Source organism: Lepidochelys kempii, chromosome 10 (genome assembly GCF_965140265.1).
Source record: "Lepidochelys kempii isolate rLepKem1 chromosome 10, rLepKem1.hap2, whole genome shotgun sequence".
In the NCBI taxonomy this organism is placed as follows: domain Eukaryota; kingdom Metazoa; phylum Chordata; order Testudines; family Cheloniidae; genus Lepidochelys; species Lepidochelys kempii.
Window position 1 is genome coordinate 39,459,713 of NC_133265.1, and position 23,563 is coordinate 39,483,275.

At 48.3% G+C, this 23,563-nt stretch overlaps 1 protein-coding gene across 1 annotated transcript in view; it reads right to left on the reverse strand.

The window, feature by feature from the left end:
- LOC140918498 (coiled-coil domain-containing protein 33-like) overlaps positions 1-13,457 on the reverse strand; it is a 62,148-nt gene extending 48,691 nt beyond the window's left edge. The window contains exon 1 of the mRNA XM_073363067.1: positions 13,424-13,457. The gene's annotated coding sequence lies outside the window, so the exon portion shown is untranslated. The remainder of the gene's footprint in view (positions 1-13,423) is intronic.
- Between the last annotated feature and the right edge of the window lie 10,106 nt (positions 13,458-23,563).

Consider the following 23,563-nt stretch of genomic DNA (forward strand, 5'->3'; position numbering starts at 1 on the left):
CAGCAGGTCAGTGCCTAGTGGAACATTTCCTACAGATGCCCCAGGCCATCCACCCAAAACTTTGCATAGAGGACAGGACAAGCTGGGTCTGCAGCAGCACTGGCACAGTTGTGTGAGGGAATTATAGACATTTAGGCTAACCCCATACCAAGATGCAGGATTTATTGTGTCTGAACCATCCAAGACAGATGGCTATCCAGTCTTTTGAAAACTTTCAGCGAATAAGCTTTTATGACCTCCCTAGGCATCTGTTCCATGGTCCTACTGTGCTTACAGCTAGGAAGTTTTTCCTCAGATTTAATCTATATCTGCTAGGCTGTAGTTCGAACCCATTGTCTCTTGTCCTGCCCTCTGTGGTAAAAGAGACCAACTTTTCTCCACCTTTTTAATGGCAGCCTTTCTAGTATTTGAAGGCCGCTATTATATTCCCCCTCAATCTCCTCTTTTCCAAACTGAACATACCCAGTTTCTTCAGCCTTTGCTCATATGGCTTGTGTTCCATCCCTCTGATCATCTTTGTCACTCTCCTTTGGATCCTTTCCAGTTTCTCTACATCCTTTCTATATATTGGCGACCAAAGTTGGACACAGTACTCCAGCTGAGGCCTAACCAGCATTGAGTAGAGTGGCACTATCACTCCTGTAACTTGCATGATATGCCTCTGTTAATACAACTGAAAATTGCATTTGCTGTTTTTGCAACTGCATCACAACTCCCAGATCCTTCTCAAAAGTGCTGCTGCCAAGCCCCATTCTGTATTTGTGCATTTGGTTTTTTCCCCTAAATGTAGCACCTTACATGTGTCTTTGCTGAATTTCATTTTGTTGTCTATAGTCCAGTTCTCCAATTTGTCAAGATTTGCTGAATTTTAGCCCTATCCTACAAAGTATTAGCAAGTATTGGTATCCTCCAGCTTTGCGTCATGTGCAAATTTGATCAGTATGCACTCTATACCTACATCCAGGTCATTAATAAAAATGTTGAAGAACTCTGGACCCAGAGTTGGGACCTCTTGGACCCCCACTTGGGACTTCCCTCCAATCCGACATCATTCCATTAATAGTTACTCTTTGTTTGCCTTTTTTAACCAAGTATGTATCCACTTAACAGGGCTGCCACATCAGGCCCTGCAGCAGCATTGGCGAAGCTGTGGGGATGTCTTTAAGGCTGTGATTCCCAAAGCAGAGGCAGCACGGGGACAGCTGTGTGCACTCTTCGTAGATCAGGGGTTCTCAAAAAATTTTTGGTGGCCTCAGAGTGCAGCCACCAACTCTTGCTCGTGGCCGCACTGACACTTTTTCCTAAAATACTTAAATAACTTTCGGAAAAACAAAAAGCTATGCATGGACACACACCCAAATCATTGTAATTTATTTATGTAGGGTTTTTTTCCATACTCAATAATAAAAATAATACTGTGAAAAATGATATTTGTATGTTTGTTAATATCACTTTTCACAGCAAGGCCTGGCAAGTTAAGACTTGGATGGAGGAATGGGGGGTGAGGCAGCAGTGGCCAAGGAAGATGGATGGAGGGGTGGGTGAGGCAGCAGAGGCCAGGGGCAATATATGGGGGGCCCTGCCATCGCGTGATTGGGTGTGTGGGTCAGCGCCTGGGGTTGGAGGTCAGTGCCCTGGGCCAGCACCCCCTGGAGCCTAGTATCGATTGCCTGCAGCTGTGTGGCCAGGGCGGGGGATTTGCGCCCAGGGCTGGGGATCAGCACCCGCTGCCATGCAGCTGGGGGTCAGCATCTGGAGCCAGCACCCAGTCCTGGTCCACGCCTTCGGGTCCACGCCTGATGCTGCACAGCCAGGGCTAGGAGTCAATGTCCTGGGCCAGCACCCACAGGAGCCTTGGGCTGACACCTGCTGCTGCGTGACTGGGGCTGGGGATCTGCAGCTGGGGTTGGGGATCAGAGTCCATGGCCAGCATCTGCCAGAACCCAGAGTTGACATCCAGGAGCAGTGCCCGGAGGTAGTGGCCAGGTCTGGGGGTTAGAGTGTGCAGCCAGGGGTCGGCTGCCGCCAGTGTTGGGGGCTGGCATTTGGGATCTGCATCCAGAGCCAGCACCTGCCAGAGCCCAAGACCAGTGCCGGGGATCTGCACCCAGGGCCAGCAGTTGCAGCTGGGGATCTTCACCCAGGGCTGCCAGCCACTGGAACCCCAGGGTTGGCACCTAGGGTCAGTGGCCAGGGCTGGGGATTGGAGTGCGTGGACAGGGGTCAGTTCTCAGGGCCAACAGCCGCCACCAGGATTAGGGGTCGGTACCACACAGCAAGAGCCAGGGATCAGAGCCCGCTGCTGCATAGCCAGGGGTTGGAGTCTGAAGCCCCATGGCTGAAGGCCAAGATTGCATGGCCAGAGCTGGGGGGTCAGCATCTGAAACCCCATGGCCAGAGCTGGGTATTGGGGCCTGAAGCCCCATGGATGGAGCCCTGGTCTGCAGCCAGGTTCCCTAAGTCCCCACTGCCCAACCACCTCAGGGCTGAAGTCCACGAAGCCCCCGTCCCTCCCCAGTTAGAGAACTCACTTTCTCCTTCAGTGTTGTGCCCCACCTGCCTCTGGAGACATGCAGAGCAGTGCATCCAGGAGAAACAGGGAGGGAGGGGGAGGAGCCAATGCGTTCCCTACTCCACATCACCGCTTAGGAAGTTGTTGTGGCCAAATGCGGCCATGATGGCCGCATTTGAGAAATGCTGTCCTAGATGCACCCAGGGCTAAAACCCTTCACTTTTCTGGTCCCAGTCCTCACAAAATATCAGTCTCCCCATAGTGAACAGAGGGGCCCAGCCCAGTGATTCCCCCAGTTTCTGAATCTGAGCAGCCTTGGGAGCTTTGGGGCTTGAGGATCATCCTGTTGGTCCCTTGTGAGTCTCCCAGCCCTCCCAGTCCATTTCACTCCTGTTTCTCTCAGAGCATCACCTGTGAGACAGCGCCAGATGGGTGCCTGAATAATAAACTCCATTTGCTCCCTGCCTGAGCTGCCACTGGGAACCCCACTGTGATTGCTTCAAGCTCTACTTGAAGGACATAAAGTTTGCAGGCAAAAGGCAGTGTGTTTTACATGCACAGCCTAGCTCATCTGGCTGGGGATTGAAACTCAGTTCAGATGGAGAATCCCTGCACTGACATCCCCCGCCTGGACTCTTCTCCCAACAAACCCCAAACTCCTTGATCTTTCTTCCCTTGGCCCCCGAGCAGACTCTCCTGCAGGCCCTTACCCCAGAGAGAAGCACAGCACACTGCTGGGTAAACAGGTGCAACCTCATTCACAGTAATGGTGTTATGCCTGCTAAAGCCAGCCGTGAATTTAGTTCAGATTCTCTACTGATTCCTGCTCCCCCCACACCCTCTCTCTGATCCCTGCTTCCCCACTCCAGAACTTCTCTCACCCTCTGATTTCTGCTCCCCCAAGCCCCTTTCTGATTTCTTTTCTTCCCAGATACCGCCCCCCTCTGTTCTCTGCTCCCCTGACCCCTCTTTCTTTGCTTCCCTCAGACCTCCTCTCTAATCTCTGATCCCCCAGACGCCATTGTGGCACTGCACCCCATATTCTTCAGAGTGATATTATTATGATATGATTATGACATAATTATGATGCAGTTTGTACAAGATAAATCATGTGAGATGTCATTGGAAAAGTTTTGATTTGCTGAATATGATTATCGTATTTGTATGCATGTATTATTTTTGTATCTAAAGTTATGAATATTGAATATGTATTTGTATTTCAAATGTAGTTACACCTGTGTAATGCCCACTAGACAAGATGCTTTCAGTCTAGATAGCTGGTTGGAAAGGGCCTATTCAGGGCAATGAGCCATTAGGGAGAACAAAAGGCTTTAGGAGAAGCTTATCTCCCACCTGGTGAGCCTTCCTGAGAACTCCACAGACAACCTGTGAGTGATGGCTGCTATGACTCTACAAGGATATGTGACCAGGCCACATGATGCTGGATTCCATCTTGGGATGTCAGTATTTTTCCACAGATTGGTCTGGGATCCAAGCTTATATGCAAAAGCTATATAAGGCAGGGGAGTGACATCATCAGGGTTTTTCACTCCCCATACAAGAAGACTCCTGGAAACACCTGAGGAACAAAGACTGAACTGGGGGAAGTGCTGCGCCCATGCTAAAGGGATTTCTAGCCTACGCATGAAGACCTGAGAAACCCAAGTTGTAAAGCTAATGCAGCTTGTGCCTTAAGAATCTGGAGCCTGCTCGTACCATCAATTAGGGTGAGAATCTGCTATTCATAGCCAATCTATTTAGTATATTAAGTTTAGTTTGCATTTTTTGTTTATTTGCTAGGTAATCTGCTTTGATCTGTTTGCTATCCCTTATAATCACTTAAAATCTATTTTTGTAGTTAATAAACTTGTTTTATGTTTTAATCCAAAGCAGTGAGCTTTGACTGGAGTGCTTGGGGAAAATCTTTGCTTGGTTACCACAAGTGTGCATTATTTTCTTCACATTGAGGGAGAGGCGGACCGGGTATTAAACCCATATACTGGCCAGATTTGACCAGGGCAGGATGGTACTGCTCTGGGGTCCCAGGCTCGGAAGCTGGTGGTTATAGAGCCTGCGTGTAACTGCAGCTGGGTGCGTCCCTACCTGTGTGAATGCTGGTGAAAGTGCAGGCTGGAGGGCTTTGCAGCTTGACACAGCAGCACAGTGTGAGAGGGAGCCCAGGCTGGTGGTTCAGAGGACTCAGTGGTACCCCAATTCCAGGTGGCACCCCGGGGGAACCTGTCACACCCATTTCTTCTCTGCTGCCCCCAGAACCTCTTTCTCCTCTGCTTCCCCCAGATTCCTCCCTATGAACTTTGCTCCCCATCCCTTCTCTCTGTGATCTCTGCTCACCCATCCCCTCTCTCTCTGTTCTTGGCTCCCCCAGTTCCCTGTCTCTGATCTTTGCTCCCACAATCCCCTCGCTCTTATCTCTGCTCCCCCCACATCCTCTCTATGATTTCTGCTCCCCCCACATCCCCTCTCTGATCTCTGCTTCCCACACATCCTCTCTCTATGATCTCTGCCACCCAGACCCCACCTCTCATGGACCTCTGCTTCCCCTGACTCCCCCTGTCCCCTTTCTCCCCTTGTACTTTCCCATACTCCCCAGATGGATAATATTTGCTGGTTTCATCATAAGAACATGAACATAAGAACGGCCATACTGGGTCAGACCAAGGGTCCATCAAGCCCAGTATCCTGTCCTCTGACAGTGGCCACTGACAGGTCCCCAAAGGGAATGAACAGACAGGTTATCATCAAGTGAACCATGGCCTGTCACCCAATCCCAGCTTCTGGCAAACAGAGGCTAGGGACACCGTTCCTGCCCATCCTGGCTAATAGGTCCATCAATGGCTATCTTCCATAAATCTATCTAGCTCCCTTTTGAACCCCGTTATAGTATTAGCCTTCACAACACCCTCTGGCAAGGAGTTCCAGAGGCTAACAGTGCATTGCTTGAAAAAATACTTTCTTGTGTTTGTTTTAAACCTGCTACCTATTAATTTCATTTGGCGGCCCTTTGTTCTTGTATTATGAGAAGGAGTAAATAACACTTCCTTATTTACTTTCTCTATACCACTCATGATTTTATAGACCTCTATCATATCCTGCCTTAGTTGCCTATTTTCCAAGTTGAAAAGTCCCAGTCTTATTAATCTCTCCTCATACAGAAGCTGTTCTATACCCCTAATAATTTTTTGTTTCCCTTTTCTGAACATTTTCCAAGTCCAATATATCTTTTTTGAGATGGGGCGACCACATCTGCATGCAATATTCAAGATGTGGGCATACCATGGATTTATATAGAGGCAATATGACATTTTCTGTCTTATCTATCCCTTTCTTGATGAGTCCCAACATTCTGTTCATTTTTTTGACTGCCACTGCACATTGAGTGGATGATTTCAGAGAACTATCCACAATGACTCCAGAATCATAGAATCATAGAATATCAGAGTTGGAAGGGACCTCAGGAGGTCATCTAGTCCAACCCCCTGCTCAAAGCAGGACCAATCCCCAATTACATCATCCCAGCCAGGGCTTTGTCAAGCCTGACCTTAAAAACTTCTAAGAAAGGAGATTCTACCACCTCCCTAGGTAACGCATTCCAGTGTCTCACCACCCTCCTAGTGAAAAAGTTTTTCCTAATATCCAACCTAAACCTCCCCCACTGCAACTTGAGACCATTACTCCTTGTCCTGTCCTCTTCTACCACTGAGAATAGTCTAGAACCATCCTCTCTGGAACCACCTCTCAGGTAGTTGAAAGCAGCTATCAAATCCCCCCTCATTCTTCTCTTCTGCAGACTAAACAATCCCAGTTCCCTCAGCCTCTCCTCATAAGTCATGTGTTCCAGACCCCTAACCATTTTTGTTGCCCTTCGCTGGACTCTCTCCAATTTATCCACATCCTTCTTGTAGTGTGGGGCCCAAAACTGGACACAGTACTCCAGATGAGGCCTCACCAATGTCGAATAGAGGGGACCGATCACGTCCCTCGATCTGCTCGCTATACCCCTACTTATACATCCCAAAATGCCATTCGCCTTCTTGGTAACAAGGGCACACTGCTGACTCATATCCAGCTTCTCGTCCACTGTCACCCCTAGGTCCTTTTCCGCAAATCTCCTTCTTGAGTGGTAACAGCTAATTTAGACCCCATCATTGTATATGTAGAGTTAGGATTATGTTTTCCAATGTGCATTACTTTGCATTTATCAACATTAAATTTCATCTGGATGTCATAAATATAAAGGGAAGGGTAAACCCCTTTGAAATCCCTCCTGGCCAGGGGAAAGCTCCTCTCACCTGTAAAGGGTTAAGAAGCTAAAGGTAACCTCGCTGGCACCTGACCAAAATGACCAATGAGGAGACAAGATACTTTCAAAAGCTGGGAGGAGGGAGAGAAACAAAGGGTCTGTGTCTGTCTGTATGCTGCTTTTGCCAGGGACAGAACAGGAATGGAGTCTTAGAACTTTTAGTAAGTAATCTAACTAGGTATGTGTTAGATTATGATTTCTTTAAATGGCTGAGAAAAGAATTGTGCTGAATAGAATAACTATTTCTGTCTGTGTATCTTTTTTGTAACTTAAGGTTTTGCCTAGAGGGGTTCTCTATGTTTTTGAATCTAATTACCCTGTAAGATATCTACCATCCTGATTTTACAGGGGGGATTTCTTTATTTCTATTTACTTCTATTTTTATTAAAAGTCTTCTTGTAAAAAACTGTATGCTTTTTCATTGTTCTCAGATCCAAGGGTTTGGTCTGTGGTCACCTATGCAAATTGGTGAGGCTTTTTATCCAACATTTCCCAGGAAAGTGTTGGGAGGATTGTTCATTGTTCTTAAGATCCAAGGGTCTGGGTCTGTAGTCACCTAGGCAAATTGGTGAGGCTTTTTACCAAACCTTGTCCAGGAAGTGGGGTGCAAGGTTTTGGGAAGTATTTTGGGGGGAAGGACGCGTCCAAACAGCTCTTCCCCAGTAACCAGTATTAGTTTGGTGGTGGTAGCGGCCAGTCCAAGGACAACGGGTGGAATATTTTGTACCTTGGGGAAGTTTTGACCTAAGCTGGTAAAGATAAGCTTAGGAGGTTTTTCATGCAGGTCCCCACATCTGTACCCTAGAGTTCAGAGTGGGGGAGGAACCTTGACAGCATTACTTTGCATTTATCAACATTAAATTTCATCTGCCATTTTGTTGTCCAGTTTTGTGAGATCCTTTTGTAGCTTTTTGCAGTCTCCCTAGGACTTAACGATCTTGAATAGTTTTTTATCATCTGCAAATTTTGCCACCTCACTGTTTATGCCACCACCCTTTGCCACCACCCTTTTTCCAGGTTGTTTATGAATATGTTAAATAGGACTAGGCCCAGTACAGGTCCCTGGGGGACACAACTATTTACCTCTCTCCATTCTGAAAACTGACCATATATTCCTACCCTTTGTTTCCTATCTTTTAACCAGTTACCAATCCATAAGAGAACCTTCCCTCTTATCCCATGACTGCTTATTTTGCTTAAGAGCCTGTGGTGAGGGACCTTGTCAAAAGCTTTCTGAAAATCTAAGTACACTATATCCACTGGATCTCCTTTGTCCACATGCTTGCTTATCCCCTCAAAGAATTCTAATAGATTGGTGAGGTATGATTTCCCTTTACAAAAACCATGTTGACTATTTCCCAACAAATTATGGTCATAGATGTGTCTGACAATTTTGTTCTTTACGATAGTTTCAACCAATTTGCCCAGTACTGAAGTGAGGTTTACTGGCCTGTAGTTGCCAGGGTCACCTCTGGAGCCCTTTATAAAAATTGGCATCACATTCGCTATCCTCCAGTCATTTGGTAGAGAAGCTGATTTAAATGATAGGTTACAGATGACAGTTAGTAGTCCTGCAATTTCACATTTGAGTTCTTTCAGACCTCTTGGGTGAATACCATCAGGTCCTGGAGACTTATTACTGTTAAGTTTATTAATTTGTTCAAAAACCTCCTCTAATGACACCTCAATTTGGGTCAGTTCCTCAGATGTCACCCAAAAAGAATGGCTCAAGTTTGGGAATCTCCCTCACATCGTCAACAGTGAAGACCGATGCAAAGAATTAATTTAGTTTCTCTGCAATGGCCTTATTGTATTTGAGTGCTCCTTTACCAACTTGATCGTCCAGAGGCCCAACTAGTTGGTTAGCAGGCTTTCTGCTTCTGTTGTATTTAAAAAATTTTTTGCTATTATTTTTGCAGTTTTTGGCTAGCTCTTCTTCAAATTCTTTTTAGGTCTTTCTAATTATATTTTTACACTTTAATTGCCAGAGTTTATGCTCTTTTCTATTTTCCTCCTTAGGATTTATCTTCCACTTTTTAAAGGATGCCTTTTTGCCTCTCACTGCTTCTTTTACTTTGTTGTTTAACCACGGTGGCTCTTTTTTGGTTCTCTTACTATGTTTTCTAAATTGGGGTAGACATTTAAGTTGAGCCTCAACTATGGTGTCTTTAAAAAGTTTCTACGCAGCTTGCAGGGATTTTACTTTTGGTACTGTACCTTTTAATTTCTGTTTCACTAACCTCATTTTTGTGTCGTTCCCCTTTCTGAAATTAAATGCTACTGTGTTGGGCCCCTGTGGAGTTTTCCCCGCCACAGGGATATTAAATTTAATTATATTATAGTCACTATTACCAAGCAGTCCAGCTATATTCACCCCTTGGACCTGATCCTGTGCTCCACTTAGGACTAAATCAAGAACTGCCTCTCCTCTTGTGGGTTCCAGGACTAGCTGCTCCAAGAAGCAGTCATTTAAGGTGTCAAGAAACTTTATCTCAGCATCCCTTCCTGAGGTGATATGTACCCAGTCAATAAGGGGCTAGTTGAAATCCCCCATTATTATTATTGAGTTATTTATTTTAATATCCTCTCTAATCTCCCTGAGCATTTGAGTCACTAACACCATCCTGGTCAGGTGGTCTGTAATATAGCCCTACTGCTATATTCTTATTTTTCAAGCATGGAATTACTATCCATAGAGATTCTATAGTACAATTTAGATCATTTAAGATTTTTACTTCATTTGATTCTGTGCTTTCTTTCACATATAGTGCCACTCCCCAACTAGCATGACCTGGTCTGTCCTTCTGGTATATTTTGTACCCTGATATTACTGTATCCCATTGATTATCCTCATTCCACCAGGTTTCTGTGATGCCTATTATATCAATATCCTCATTTAATACAAGGCACTCTAGTTCACCCATCTTATTTATTTAGACTTCTAGCATTGGTATATAAGCATTTTAAAAACTTGTCATTTTTTTGGCTGCCCCCTTTGTCTCTGGGCCTGACATTACCTTTCTTTGCACTTATCTCTAGCTCCCAGGAGCTGAGACCTACCCAGGCAATTTGGTGGATATTATTATGGACTCCAAGAGGAAAGTTATTGGTCCTTTCACACTTGTGGAGTCTCATTTCCATCCATTGGATCTCAGAGGCTGAGCGCCAGCACCTATCACTCTGCTTTCTTCCCTGTAATGCACACGTCCTGTCCAGTTAAGTTCTAAAGACTCTCAGCATCTCAGATCCTGTCTATGAGAGAGTCTCTGCTGTGACCTTCCCTAGGTGAAACTCAGGCTTTAGCTCTGTTCTGCCTTGCCCCAAACTTAGGCAAATCTCAACACAGCTAAAGCAAAGGGATTCTAGGTTAGACACAGTGCCATTTTCATTTCATAGAAGGGGAAACCGAGGCAAGAGTAATCACCCATTTGTAACTGGAGTGAGTCCCACCAGCTAACAGTCCCTTTGAGTAGTGGGGTAATCTGCAGCCCTCATTCCCTTTATATGCTAAGTAGTGGAGAGACAGCGGAAGATAAGCAACCTCTGTCAGAGTGAGGCCAAATTGGTCACAGAGGGGTGTTCCAATAATGCCTCAATGATACAGGCTGCAGAGCATGTATGTTTGTGTGCAGCACCCTACACTAGACACATTAGTGGGGCCCGATGTACTGAGGTACTGAGTGGGGAGTTGAATCCATTGAGTTCTTAGCTCTCCAGCTCCAGACAGAGAGAGGACCAGGATATACTGCAAGACGAATTTAATCAAGTGAAGGACTTTGAGGCAGCTCATTCCCCAGCTCTCTACTCAAGCACATGGCGCCTGGTGTTTCTCTGCTCACGCTGCAGCCTCGTAGTACACAGATCCCACTGATTTCAGCTGGAGCTGGGAGTGCTGTGCAATCTGTGACTCAGAGAGCATGCCATGGAATGGCTCCATTATGATATTTGCTAGCAAAATCTTCGCAGTGCAACCAAAGGGCTTTGCCAGCCCCCTCCTTGTCTAGCCAGAATGCTGTCAATCCAGGATGGCTGCCTGGCGTTACTCTCTGTTCATGTGGCCCCAGGAAATGAGAAACACTTGAGGTTTGCCTTATACTTTCTTTTCGGAGGTAACCATCTGGGCAAAATAATCCTGCATGGGGTGAGCTGGTGACATAGCTCCTGAGGCCTGCCAAGTTGTCAGGAATACTCAATCTGCTGCTTCTGAGCATCCATAGCATCACGCTGGACAAGGGGAATTCTCTATGCCTCCCAAGGATGATTTGTCCAGTTCATCACCCGCTTTTCTTGTGTGCTTGTTTGTACTTTCCTTCCAGTTCTACAGATCCATGGCTCCTGCTGTCCATCCTGGTGGCTCCTGGTCCCTTCTGGCAGTCGAGGAGGAGCCCAATATTTCAGAGCCACAGGAGATTTGAGCTTTAGGAATACATCCTGATGCGGGATATCACTGGAGATTTAGGTAATCAACCAGTCCTTCCCCCCTCGCTGCCTGACTGATTTGCAGCTGTTAGGGCACACAACTATACCAGCTTCCACCCTGCCAGCCAGCCAGTGTCCTGCCTGCCACCTTGCCAGCCAGTGCCTTGCCTGCTGCCCTGCCAGCCAGCCGGTGCCTTGCCTGCTGCTTAGCAGCCAGCCGGTGCCTCGCCTGCTGCCCTGCCAGCCAGTGCCTTACCTGCTGCCCTGCCCTGCCAGCCAGCCAGCACCCTGCCAGCCAGTGCCCTGCTTGCCACCCAGACAGCCCCTCACCTGCTGTCCTGCCAGCCAGCCAGTGCCCTGCCAATGCCCAGACAGCCCCTCACCTGCTGCCCTGCCAGCCAGTATCCTGCCTGCCACCGAGCACCTCTTCTGCTGCTCTGCAAGCCAGCCAGTGTCCTGCCTGCCATCCTGCCAGTGATCCATCACCCTGCCAATGTCCTGCCCTGAGAGCCAGTGTCCTGCCTACTACCTTGCCAGCCAGCCAGAACCCTGCCATGACCCTGTCAGGCAGCCAGCACCCTGTCAGCCAGCCAGTGACTTGCCTACCACCCGACCACTTAGTGGTACCCTTAAAGTGAGGTGTGTCCCCCTCTTCTCTGGAAGGCATCGCAGCGTTGCACCAGCCAGGAGGAGCCAGGAGCTGTAATGTGGCCTCAATCTTGGAGAGGCCCCAACAGGTTCTGTTCCTTCTCTCACCTGCTGTGGCATCCCAGACTCAGGTCTCCTTCAACATTTGTTAAGAAACAAGTGGAGCCAGAGCCAGTTGATCTCTCCTTAATACCGCAGCCAATGTCATAAATTTTTAATCAAGGACTCTGTGTGCTTTAGGAAGCATGCAATTAACTGCCCCATCAATAATGCACCAGGCTGCGACTTTCTCTCCAAGATCCAGGGCCAGACTGGGGGAGAAGTTGGGTTGTTATTTATGCTGGATCTGCCCTTTCTTTAGTCTTGGTGAAAGGTGCTGGACTGACAGTCCTGGACAATGACAGCCTCACTGCCTCCATAGAGCAGGGACCATGAAGGCAGAGGCACTAACTAGCTTTGCCTACACCCCCATCACAACAATGTACCTCAGTCCTGACTTTGAAGGACCACCTCTGGAGAGGCGGGGGGTGGAACTGAGTCTCTGTTCTCAGTCAAGTTTGGATGAAGTAGCTGCTACAGGCCTGTGCCTTGGGCCCCAGATGCAGGAGTCAGATGATTATATTGTACTCTCAGATTTCATTTGAAAATAAAGGATCTTTCTTCCCTCATGCTAGATAAGAAAAGTTTGAAAACGTGACCTGAGTGTGGCTGGAACAGTAACTTCTGCCTGAGTCTGCAGACAGCCTGAAACAATAGCTCTGAGAGGGGTGAATTGCCCCATGCATCTCAATGTGGTGTTATCTCCAATTCTCGCCCCACAGGGCTCTGAGCATGGCAGCAGGCGTACCCCACCTACCCAAGCAGATAATTCCCACCTGTCAGGGAAAGCTTTGCTGCTCCTAAGAGGATGGGGGACACAGCTGCTGCTCCTGGGGGGATAAGGTGGCCCCTTGCCATTGTACCTGCCTTTCTGGTGCAATGGCAAGAGTGAGGCTGCCAGGACCCTGGGTCATGGTTTGCCTAAGGCCCTGATTTACCTTAATCTGGGCATGTTATCAGTCAATTCTTAGCCTCTGTGCCAAAACTGCTAACAAGAGGGTCATTAGATCTGGTGGAGCATTTTGCAATATGGCAGGAGGTGGGAATACAAGTGGGCAGAGTGGTAATGGCAGAAGGCAGGACACTGAACTAGCCAACCCAATGAATGATTCAGTAAAGCTGACAGTGCCACAGGGGGCTTGGTAGAGCCATGATCCAAACTGTCCTGGTAGGAAGTGAGATACAAGCCTAGATGGCAAGGATCCCATACAGCAAGATGCAGGCTGTGGCTGGAAAATGGTCTGATCCGGTATGGCAGTGCTTACATTGCTGTCACTGGGGAGTCCTTGTAAATGTCCGTTGTATATTCCTACCAGAACTTCACCTTCACACGTTGCCCCAGGGAAAGACCTGTTCTGACTCCCAAACCCAACCACCAGTCTAATGGTTAGTGATGGAAAGCATCCCTGTGGTTACTTACTCACCAACAACAGATTGACATGGGACTTCTTGCGTTCGAGCTCAATGGGGGCCATCTGGAAAAAGAAATAAAAGCCAAGGTTATTGCCTTCCATGGGCTTGCCCTGTTCTGACCTTTGACCCTGACACTGAGTTCTGTAGAGACATCTACATGTTCCAATGAGAACTTGCTCCAGAGATGGGTGCTGTGCATAAAGGACAATGGAGTGGAGACTGGAGGCCCTGGACAACCAGCAGTGCCCATAAAATGAAGCTTCCCCAGACCCTCCCAGCTAACAGAGAGATGTGTAGTTTGGCTCAGCCATCACATTCACTATAGCCCAGGCCAGGACCTTCCCATCCCTACTCCACATGGGTTCTTGTTCCTCACATGGCTGCTAGAACTTCCCACTCATTCACCACTGGTGGGGGGTGCAAAGGAAGAAGGGAGGAAATTATTGTATGATGTCACCAGCCCCACTCCCACAGACAAAGGGGAAAAGGATGGGAAAATCTGAAGAGTGAGGAAAGCTAATGGCCTAGCCAGATGTGCATAAGGGGAAGCAATATACGAAGTTCCAGGCTGAGAACACAGTGAATTCCCACTCTGGGTTAGGGCTGAGATGGTGCAGTTGTGACAATGGCCATCTTGGGCACAGTGGGGTTACATAGTCGGGCACTGATTGGTGGATTACGCACCACTTCTGGACAGAGGAAGCTCATCCCAAGACTCTGAGACCAACAGCAGTTCAAATCCTAAACAAGCCCCCCTTATGAGATGGCGGCCAATTTGGCCAACATGGGGGTCTGAAGTAGGGACTTTCAGAGGTAAAATCAGGAGTTGCTACAACTTGAACCAACGAGCTGGGCTGTGACAGACTTGTGTTCTCTTTGGATCAGGCGCAGAAGGGGATGCAGAACACAGTGATCAGCGAGTCACACACTGATCAGCTTGCCTGCACAGGAACTAAGCTTGTACTTGAGTCCCATCTAGGTCTATTGTGTGGGGGTTTATACGCCCTGTTACAGGTTAGTAATTAGAACCATGCATTCAGTATCCACAGGAACTGGGAAAACAACAACAGGATGTCTAGTGCCAGGTAGAACGTAAGAACGGTCATACTGGGTCAGACCAATGGTCCATTTAACCCAGCATCCTGTCTTCTGACAGTGGCCAATGCCAGGTGCTTCAGACGGAATGAACAGAACAGGTAATCAAGTGATTATCCATTCCCAGTTTCTGGAAAACAGAGGCTAGGGACACCCAATGCATGGGGTTGCGTCCCTGACCTTCCTGGCTAACAGCCATTGATGGACCTATCCTCTGTCAACTCATCTAATTATTTTTGAACCCTGTTATATTTTGGCCTTCACAACATATCCTGGCAACGAGTTCCACAGGTTGACTGTGTGTTGTGTGAAGAAGTACTTCCTTTTGTTTGTTTTAAACAATAATTAAACCTATTAATTTCATTGGGTGACCCATGGTTCTTATGTTATGAGAAGGAGTAAATAACATTTTTATAGCCCTCTATCATATCCCCCTTTAGTCGTCTCTTTTCTAAACTGACCAGTCCCAGTCTTTTTAATCTCTCCTCTTACTGAAGCTGTTCCATAACCTTAGTCATTTTTGTTGCCCTTCTCTGTACTTTTTCCAATTCTAATATATCTTTTTTGAGATGGGGTGACCAGATCTGCACGTTGTACACAAGATGTGAGCACACTATGGATTTATACAATGGCATTATAATATTTTCTGTCTTATCTATCCCTTTCCTAATGGTTCCTAACATTCTGTTGGCTGTTTTGACTGCCGCTGCACATTGAGTGGATGTTTTCAGAGAACTGTCCACAATAACTCCAAATCTTTTCCTTGAGTGGCAACAGCTAATTTAGATCCAACCATTTTCTATGTATAGTTTGGATTATGTTTTCCAGTGTGCATTACTTCGCATTTATCAGCATTGAATTTCATCAGCCATTTTGTCTCCCAGGCACCCAGTTTAGGGAGATCCCTTTATAACTCTTCACAGTCAGCTTTGGACTTAACTATCTAAACTCTCTCCACTGCAGTGAGAGCAGCAGTCCTGTAAGTACAAGAGGAGGCAACCAGTGGGGCGAAAGGGCTGGGCCCCCAGCTTCTCTGGAGATGCTTGGTGAGGATTGCAGGAGTCGGAGTGCTAAGTGATAGCATCAGAGAAGGGCACAATGCTGACAGCTCCCCATTTCAGTCCTGAGACACATTCTGGGAGAGGCTGCCCTTTCCCACATGGAAATCAGAGCTCTTCACAGCTGCTGAGATAAGCTCATAACAAGCCCTCACATGGTACTGATAAGAGAGGGCTTGGACTGCCACCATCTGGATTCTGCTTTGGGTCTGTGCTTCTCAAGGAGTCATTCTCAAGGCAGAGAGGCTGTCTCCCCAGAAGCCACAGATGAACAGAGACGAGGATGATGACCTTTCCTCCTCCATGCCAGAAATCCTTGCTGACTTGAGCTGAGGGTGTTCATGAGATCTTTACACCTGTAGAAACCAGAAGACTTGGTCCTGGGGTTTACCCATCATGCTCAGTGTTATGTTAGGCTGTGGCGTCATATGCAAAGATGCAGGGCTGGCACAACAGCAGGGCTTGAGAGGAGGGCTGTTTCCACAGAGGTCCTCACAACTCCAAGTTGGCAACTCAGGAAGCTGGAGCATGGAGTGCATGCAGGTAGGGGAGCAAAGAGGGGAGCTCAGAAAGGAAATGGTAGAGAGTTTTGGGGAGTAGTCAGAGACGGAATCATTGGGGGGGATTTGGAAGAGTCAAGTAAATGAGGGGCAGGTGGAATCCCTGCAGGAATTAGAGGGAATTCAAGTTAAGGTGGGGCAATGAACCCCTCAGCAGCAGGGTTTGAGGAGCAGGTGGAAGCTAGGACTCCTCAGTTGGATAGAAGAGCCACCACCTGTGGTCTGGAGGAGATACAGAGACTGTGTGACTCTGCCCTGTCCTGAAGTACATAGGCGCTTGTAGCTGCATCCCCAGCCATGTGTGTAATTTCACAAGAGTGGGGAGAGAGCTCCTGGGATGCTTTGCCATGGGTCTGCACAACCTGGCAATGAAAATGTTGCAAGGTGGGCAACGTCAGAAAGAGTGTGTGTGTGGGGGGCTTGTAGTTCAACAAGTGTGATGCTGCCCTAGGGCACTAGGGCACCTGCCCTTTGGGTTCTAGTGAGCAGCAGAGTGGGAGCTGACTCCAAACAGAGCCATTTGTTACCGACTAGAGTCGACGAGAACCTTCCCACCAGCTTTAAAGGGAGCTGGAGGAGGGTCTGAGTTACCCAGTGGGTCTGAGCTGCCATGTTCCAGTCTGAATGCTGGGCCAACCTTCCCAGAGCTCGAGGGGGTTGGAGCCAGTGCTCTGGTTTGGGGCCCACTCCATTGTCACGGTGCTGCTCTAACCACACTCAGTCCTGGAGCCCAAATAGACGAGCTGGCCCATTGACTATCACAGGGTACATCTGCACTGGAGCTGGAAGAGAGCCTCCTAGCTGAGGGAGACAGACTCACACTAGCTCTAGCATGCTAAGAATAGCACTGTGGATGGTGAGCTAGTTGCCCAAGGCCAAGCCTGCCACAAAGGCCAAGCTCTGGTGGCTAGCCTGAGCCACCACCTGTGCCACAAGGGCCACCCTGCTATTTTTAACATGATAGCTGAAGTCTGTCTACCCAGCAAAGTCTCATCCATACTGGAGCTACAGTCTGTGAGCAGAGGAGAACTACTGCAGTAGAACAGAAGCGCCAGCAGCGTAAATCTCACAACAGCAGCATGTCCACTGTTAATCAAGTAACCCAAAGCAGCGTCTCTTCTTCAGTGTGCCACAGACAGTTCAAAACTCAAATTGGCCTGATCAGCCACTCACGTCTTCACAGAAACCAAACTAACCAGTAATGTCACGGTCATCTTCGAACTCGAAGGATGAACAACAACCTGGGCTGAGTGGTATGCTTCTAGCTGCAGGGCAACCATACCCACAGCACTCCTGTGGGGATGACTTTTCCCTCCTGCCAGGCAGGTGTGAGCAGCACAGCCAAGCAACAACCTGGAGAATTCATCTTTACAGTCCCTGGGTTATTTGATCATTATTACTATTGTTACCTATCAGTATGACAACAGCACATCCAATCCCAACCGAGGTCAGGGCCTGTCAAGGTTCCTCCCCCACTCTGAACTCTAGGGTACAGATGTGGGGACCTGCATGAAAAACCTCCTAAGCTTATCTTTACCAGCTTAGGTCAAAACTTCCCCAAGGTACAAAATATTCCACCCGTTGTCCTTGGATTGGCCGCTACCACCACCAAACTAATACTGGTTACTGGGGAAGAGCTGTTTGGACGTGTCTTTCCCCCCAAAATACTTCCCAAAACCTTGCACCCCACTTCCTGGACAAGGTTTGGTAAAAAGCCTCACCAATTTGCCTAGGTGACTACAGACCCAGACCCTTGGATCTTAAGAACAATGAACAATCCTTCCAACACTTGCACCCCCCTTTCCTGGGAAATGTTGGATAAAAAGCCTCACCAATTTGCATAGGTGACCACAGACCCAAACCCTTGGATCTGAGAACAATGAAAAAGCATTCAGTTTTTTACAAGAAGACTTTTAATAAAAATAGAAGTAAATAGAAATAAAGAAATCCCCCCTGTAAAATCAGGATGGTAGATATCTTACAGGGTAATTAGATTCAAAAACATAGAGAACCCCTCTAGGAAAAACCTTAAGTTACAAAAAAGATACACAGACAGAAATAGTTATTCTATTCAGCACAATTCTTTTCTCAGCCATTTAAAGAAATCATAATCTAACACATGCTTAGCTAGATTACTTACTAAAAGTTCTAAGACTCCATTCCTGGTCTATCCCCAGCAGAAAACCAGTATAAGACAGATACACAGACCCTTTGTTTCTCTCCCTCCTCCCAGCTTTTGAAAGTATCTTGTCTCCTCATTGGTCATTTTGGTCAGGTGCCAGCGAGGTTACCTTTAGCTTCTTAACCCTTTACAGGTGAGAGGAGCTTTCCCCTGGCCAGGAGGGATTTCAAAGGGGTTTACCCTTCCCTTTATATTTATGACAGGGCCCCATTGTGCAAAGAGCTGGACAGACACGGAGCAGGCAGTCCCTGCCTTGAAGGGCTTCCAGTCTAGAGACAAGAGAGTATTATTATCCCTATATTACAGATGAGGAACTGAGGCACACAGCCAAGGTCCCACAGGGAATCTGTGGCAGAGCAGGCATTTTGCCCAAATCTCTAGCAATCCTGTCCCATGCCTTGATCACAGGACCATCCTTCCTCTCTCCAGCAGAAGATCAATGTTAATTTTACCAAATCAAAGCTACAATGTACTCAACTACTACTCACATAATCATATGTAAATTAACATGTGGCTACATGAATCTCCCTGTGGTCAGCGTGCAGGATGGGGCGGGGTGACTGTGTCTATCAGGTGTCTTTGTCTGTTTCTGACCTCCACCTCTAACACATCTGACAGATACATATGTCTGAATTAGTCTACAATGCGATTAGCCCCACTCCCAACTCAGTTTGGGCTCTAATGGCTGCTCCAGCACCTCAGCGTAACCTCGATACTGAGCCCATGAACACTGCCTGGAACCAGGAAAGAACTGCACCGCCGTCAGGAAATTTAGCTTCTTTCTTATGAAGCAAAAGAAAGATCAAACCCTTGGTGGATGGGGGCCAGATGGAGCATGCACTATGAGCTGGGCCCATGCTGCATCAAGACCTTTTTGCATAGGACGGGTTTGCCCAGATGGGGCCATCTACTGGGAATGACATATGAATTTCCCACGTGATGCTGCTGGAGATGTGAGGCAGCAGAGGAGTGAGAATGAGCCTGTCAAAGGGATGTATGTGTGTGTGATCACTGGCAATCCCAACTCCCTTTTGGGGGCTGAGTGTGCCCCCAGCTCCCCCGCCCCACATTGTACCCAACACCACTAGTTACATTTCTAAAGTGCCTTACGGGGATTTTGCATTGGAACTCCAGTTAATTAATATCAAAGGGATTGCACTGCATTGTTAGAAGAGAGGGCATGTGGTCATTGAAGATGGGCCTGGCAGCGAGGAGGCTGTCTGAAGAATTCTGGTGGAAGATGGCAGGGCTAAGAGGACAGAGCTAAGTTTGTCTTTCCTCTGTGTGCTTATGCCTACTTTCAAATGTTGCTTTGCACAGCACAACTGAGATAAAGGCTACATATCCACATCTGTCATTCCTACACCTTTGAATTTACTGGCAGTCGGATGTTTGCTAGTTTCTTTTTAAATGTACAATCCTCAGAAGCTTTCCCTCCCTTTTAGCAATCACACGTGGATTTATAGTCTTTCAGCCACTTGAACAAGATATTTTTCCTCCATATTTGCTTAGGCTTTTTTATTTATTTTACAGATTGCTAGGTGACACTTTGATGTATTCAATTAGTTTCAAAAGATTAGTATTCATCTTTGGGCATGTGAAGAAACAGTGCAGTGAAAAACCACTGCAGGAGGCCCTGCTGGGTTTATCACCTCCACAGGAGGCCAGGGGGAGTTTGTAGGCATTGGCATGCCCACATCAGGCCTTGCAGGCATTACATTTTCTATAGGCTGCGCCTGTGGATGCCTGAACCAAACCTCAGGCAGATTAAAATGCCCAAAATGGGCAGCCTGGCAACTAAAACATCCCTCCCTCTTCTTCTAGTTAGAGCCTTCCATGCACCTAGAGCACCCCTTGGGCCAATCCAGAGCCTCTTTTGGGGGCTGATCCAAACCCCACTGGAATCACTGCTTTCAGGAGACCCGTGCCCCAGAGCTCACTCTGTCTAATCTGTGCCATGATCACAAAGTGCTATCTGAGGCCTGAAGGGTTAATGTCTAGCTATTCCACCTGGAAGCAGGCGGGGCACACCCTGACTGTTTCCTAGAAGCAATGCACACATTGCTCTATCCAAAGACAAGGGCTAGATATGAACCCTGAGAACTTGATTGTTTGGACAGCAACTGTGGGAGGTTTTTTTAGCCTGGGCTCAAGGCCTGAGAACCAGGATTGTAGTAGATAGAGGATGGTAACTAAGCATATGAATCAACGTCATACATTCCTTTGTGTAGCAGTGTGTAATGCTTAGGGGGAGAAATATAATAAAAGGAGAAGGTGGAAGGCGGGGGGGCAGAACAGCCCATCTCCGCTGACCAGCCTGTTTGCTTGCATAAAGCTGTGTTCTGTCTCATCACTGAACCGCCACAACTGGCGCCCAAACGTGGGGCCCTCAGCACTCACCTCGCCCGGCAAGGGTTTCAGACGCGTCACTCATCCGCTTCGTGGATCCCGGTGAGTATTTTTCATTGTGGTAAGTATGGGAAGCTCCCTCTCTGCTTTGCAAGTGCAACACCGCAATGAGCTGCAGTATTTGCTGCGTAAGGCTCAGCATGACTGCCCGGCTCGAGAACTCACTCTCCTGCTACAGGAGGTGCGTGCCAAGTGCCCGTGGTATCCTGAAGCCGCAAGCCTTAAGCTAGCGGACTGGGAGCGATTGGGCCAGACATTGCACGAAGAGCCTCGGGCGCCCGTGCAGGCTTTACATGCCTGGCACCTCTGCCGCGACGTGGTACAGCGTGTCGCCTCGGACAGACCCTCCCTCGCGAGGCTGGTGCTCTCGCCGCCCCCGTCCGCCCCTGCAGCCATCCCCCCTCCTGGCGATGCGCTCGGAAAGGCGCTCTCCAGCACCAACAGAGGAGCTGCCGATCCTGCCACCCCCGTCCGCTCCTGCAGCCATCCCTCCCCCTGCTTCGCCCCCAGTGCCTCTATTACCACCGCCTCCCTGGCCTTCCCCACCGGAGCTGGTGTGTGATCACCCTCCCCCCGTGGGGCCCCCCGGAGGGTCATCTGCATCTGCTCAGAAGCTTTCGCTGGTGCAACAAATGGTTCACGCAGCGAAAGCTCGATTAGATCTTACAGCAGAGGAGCTGGCTGATCTGGTCTCCGTTTGCCCGGTGACCTGGCAGAATGATGACCAGGGCAACCCCGTGGGCACCTGGACCACTCTGCCATACTCGGTGGTTAGAGAGGTAAAGAAAGCAATTCGTGAATTTGGCCTGACTAGCACCTTTGTGCGTGGTCTCATTGAAGGGATGGGTACTGGGTACTCCCTAATCCCTGAGGATTGGAAAACGCTGCTGCGCATGATGTTGTCACCCAGTCAGTATGTTATTTGGCTTAGTGAGTATCGGCAGATGGCAGAACGCCAAGCTCAGGTACATAGAGAGATAAATAAAAAAAGGGGAGGGCCAGTTTGCTACTATTGAGATGCAGTCTCAACTCCCTCAGGCCGTCTTCCCCATTATTTCCACCTGTGCCCAGCATGCTTTCAAGAAGGTCCCGGATTCAGGCAAGCCTACCAAAAGCTTTGTCAGTATCCGTCAGGGTGCCTTAGAGTCCTTTTTGGATTTTACCAACAGATTGCAGGAGGCTATCCTCCGACAGGTGGATAACACTGAGGCAGCTCACGAGCTCCTGTTAAAATTGGCAGTTGAAAATGCAAATGAGGATTGCCGCTGTGCTCTCCAGGCAGCACAAGCCTCTGGTATTTTAGAGCTCTCAGACATGCTGCGGGCGTGCCAGAACATTGGCACACAAGCCCACAAGGCTGGAGTTCTGGCTGCCGCCCTCAGAAAAACTGGGAAGGAGGGGAAGCGCTGTTACCGCTGTGGTAAGGAGGGTCATTTTCAGCGGGAGTGCCGCTCATCTAAGGCACCAGCCCGACCCTCAAAGAAGTGCCCCAAGTGTGGGAAAGGTTATCACTGGGCTAATCAGTGTCGTAGCGGGTCGGGAAACCGCGCGACGGGTCCCCCCCGAACCCAGGGCCAAACGGGGGTGTTTCCTACTCAGGCAATCGCTCCTCTGCCTTGGAATCCGTAGACTCTATGAGGGCAGCGACTGCTGGAAGTGCAGGGCTTGATTTGATCATGCAGGAGGACACTGACTTTCGGCTGCCAGGGGAGGTCTGTGCCATACCTACACAGGTGATGGGACCTCTCCCTGCCGGCTTTGTAGGTCTTGTTCTCCCTCGCTCACATGCTGGGAAACAGGGCTTTTTTGTCATTCCAGGGGTCATTGATGCTGATTACACTGGCATTATTAAGGTTCAGGTGTGGACTCATCTTCCACAGTCGCTCCCGCATGGACGGTCAATTGCACAGTTGATTTTAGTCCCCTATCAGGTGCCAGCTGCCGAGGATCGAACTCGGGGCGGAGGAGGCTTTGGATCGACGTTGTCTCACTCGCCGTCTCACAGCGCGTCTTCTCCACTTGTTGCTCTGACAATGTCAGTCCACCCCTCAAAACCTCAGTTAACACTTCTCTTAAATGATGTTCCTTTTACAGGGCTGGTGGACACTGGAGCTGACGTTACAGTGATTCGTGATCTGGAGTGGCCAGTTAGTTGGCCTACGGTTCCTTCTAAAGAGTTGTGGGGGATTGGGGGTAGCAAACCCGGGCGCCAAAGTTTGTCTTGGGTCACGGTCTCTAAACCAGGAGGCCGTGCCCTTGCTACAATCCGCCCTTTTGTGCTCCCTGTCCACCTCAATATTTGGGGCCGTGATTTACTTACAAAGTTAGACACCACCCTCGATATTAACATCTGATGGCCCAAAACCCTCCCTCATCCACCGTGCCCTCCGCCTTACCCTTGGTATGGCAATCCTTAGAGCCTGTATGGATTGACCAGTGGCCCCTCCCTCTAGAAAAGCTGAAAGCGCTTCATTCACTTGTGCAGCAGCATTTGCAAGCACAGCGATTGGAGAGCTCCACCAGTCCCTGGAACACCCCGGTGTTCGTTATTAAGAAAAAATCAGGTGCTTGGCGGCTGTTACATGATTTAAGGGAAATAAATAAACGCATCCAACCTATGGGCCCCTTGCAATTTGGCTTACCAAATCCAAATTTAATTCCTCAAACCGATCAACTTTGTGTGTTAGATTTAAAAGATTGTTTTTTTACCATCCCCCTTTGCCCTCAGAATTAGCTGCTGTTATTTTGGCCTTTCAACCTTTTGCTGATTGTCCCTTTGATTTAATTGTGGATACCCATTATGTTTATTAGGTAATTGCTCATTTACCCCTTGCCCTCATTACCCCT